Here is a 2,797-nt window from a genome sequence, read left to right on the forward strand (position 1 = left end):
GGGGGGGGAGAGGAGGAGCCTAGGGCTGGCAATGGCTGGGGGAGAGGAAAGTTTCGGGGCTATGCCCTCTACGCACATGACACATGACCAAATCCCATGTCGGCAGGCCTCCATGGGTGAGTGTGACCGTTTCAGGAAGGCACCCTTGTTTATAGCATTATGAAATAAATCTTGCACTAACATTATTCTAAAGCTGCAAAACTTGTTTTTTGCAAAAAGGTTTAAGATCATATATTAAGTATCACATGTCCTTACAAACACACATTTACAAGAAAGTAGAAATACATATACATTTTTGAAGATGCCGAAGTCTTGTTCTTGCTGCATCCACCGTCGGCACGCCATGAGCATGGCTCAATGCCCGTCTCTGGTCATCGACCTCGGCCACCAACTTTATAGACGACTAAGATTTTAAATTTTACAAGCTACGAGAACTAAACTTAAAACTTGCGGGCGTCTCAAGGGGGGAAAAGCGGTGTTAACACCTGATGGAAATGAAGACCATTCACAGCATCAGCAAAGCAGCAAAGGCAGCGTTCACAGCAACCCAGATGGGCACCACCTCGCCGGGCCCCCTCCCTGCCGTGCCGCCGGACAGCGGCTCGTAGTACGACGGTGGTATTTGTGGGAGGCCGCGGCCGCCGGCCGCGCGCCACGGTGACGTCGAACCGCATCCCCCTCCGGCAGTGCTCCCCCTCGCCGGCGTCCGAGAAGAAGTAGTTTGCGCCCTCCGCAGCTAGCATCACCGTCAAGAAGGCCTCCTCTGCCTTCCACCCGCCACCGATGGCGCCATCGTCGTAGCCGCAGAGCTTGTATACCGTAGCGTTAGTCGTGTGCACGACCTTGTTATCCGTGCGGGTCCTGAAGCCTGTAAATGCACGACGAGATGATCATGTGACCAACATGATCCCAGAAATGTGGGCAATTCGTGCTAGATTCGCACCGAATTCAGTTGTTCCGAACAGAGCCTAAGAAGATTTGGAGTTGCCCCTGCACGTCAAAGGCAAAGGAAATGCAGTGAAAGAAGACATACTCAGGTAGTCGCCGAGGTAGAAGGTGCGGTTGGCTGCCCAGGCCGAGTAGTTGGCCGCCGAGGCATTCGCCTTGCCGTCAAACAGCCACCCGGCACCGTCGCCGACGGTGTGGTTCGTGCCGACGCCGTCGTGTTCCGGCTCGCCGTCACATTGCCTGAAGCTGCCTTGACTGTTGGGGAGACGGCACCGAGGAGTAATCCTACTGCCATGGACGTTGCCACAAGATAACTCATGGCATGCATCATGGGAGGAAATCGCTGATGCCTAAGCTGCTACAGCCTATGTTCGTACTCGACTGTTAAGTTGCTGATAAGTCTTGTACTAATCTGGTTGTAAACTGACATGGTTACCATTGTGGCGCATGATTATTTTTTCGGATGTCAACGGTGTATGCTGCGGCATCCAGATGGGGTCGGCGCCGTCCTGATTACTGATGCAGGAACCTAAGGTACTCATGCATGGCCGGTGATGAGATCCAAACACAGGTACTTTAAATAACTGTTGCTAGTGTATATGTCTGAATTGCCTGGACCTTTGGCGTCCTAAGTTTTTTAATGGCAAATACTACCAATGTATCTATACCTTATTATTAATAAAAGAAATTGTTATTCTTAATCCGTCATGCTACTTTGTAGAAACCCCTGATGTTCTCTGACATTAAACCCGCAGTACATATTAAATGTTTTTTTAAATACCCATATCTTTTAAACCGTAACTCCAAATTTAACATATTATATGTGGAATTTGATTAGAAAATTATGTAGAATCTAAATATGATGTTATTTTACCTGTTAACAATTTTAAAAAATTATCTAGGCTGCAATGTTAATCAACAATGCATTATCCGTCATTTTTTCATACCAGTACTAATTCAGATTGAAGATGAACACCTCAGCAAAATCAGGATTTAACAGCAGATTGAAGATAAATTTGTTAGAGACACCAATAAATAAGGACATGCATGACAAAAAATAAAAGGACCCAATAAAGATGGGATGTCCGGTATAAAATAAACAAATAAAAAATGCAGAGGAGATTCGATAAAGATGAGATGTTGCGCTATTCTCCTATATATAAGAAGAAGAAAAGGAGGACATGCATGAAAAAAAAGTAAAAAGGAGGCATGCATGACAACAAATAAATTAAAAGACAAGTTTGATAAGAAATAAATAGTGATGAAACAGGGACCAATACATATGACATGTATGGTAAGAAATAGTGAGTGAATAGGGCACAATTACCTGTCAACAGGAGGCCATAAAAAATGTTCTTTTCCAGACAGAAAAAACCTTTTTTTATAATTAAAAAATCCTGTATTCTTTTATCAACCTTTTTAACTCTTCATGTATTTAAGAAATAGCTACAAATTCTCAGATTACAAAACACTTTTTGTAAACTAAGAGCATGTGGTATTTTTTTCTCCCCTTGCAACGCACGGGCCTTTTTGCTATTCTTTCTTAAAGCATCTGCCATAAATGATGTAGATGCAAAAATACTAACTTTTGCAACTGCGGGGCCTAAAAAACCCACCTCCAATAGATGACATACATATAAAAATAGAATTTACATCTCTGCCTCCCGAAGATGTAACATACAACACCTCAAGATGCAAATTTGCATCTCCACCTACAGGAGATGTAAAAATGGCACCCATGCGCTAACCGCCAACCGTCGTTTCATTCTTCCCCCAACCCAATCTTCTTCCTCCCGTTGTCGTCGCCCCACGCCAGATCCGCCCGCTACACCACCCCCGTCGCCGCACG

The 2,797-nt window shown here is 44.8% G+C and overlaps 1 pseudogene; it reads right to left on the reverse strand.

Annotated features, from left to right (window-relative positions):
• Positions 1 to 505: 505 nt before the first annotated feature.
• On the reverse strand, positions 506 to 1,387 carry LOC119320951 (annotated as a pseudogene).
• Between the last annotated feature and the right edge of the window lie 1,410 nt (positions 1,388 to 2,797).

Source organism: Triticum dicoccoides, chromosome 6B (genome assembly GCF_002162155.2).
Source record: "Triticum dicoccoides isolate Atlit2015 ecotype Zavitan chromosome 6B, WEW_v2.0, whole genome shotgun sequence".
In the NCBI taxonomy this organism is placed as follows: Eukaryota; Viridiplantae; Streptophyta; class Magnoliopsida; order Poales; family Poaceae; genus Triticum; species Triticum dicoccoides.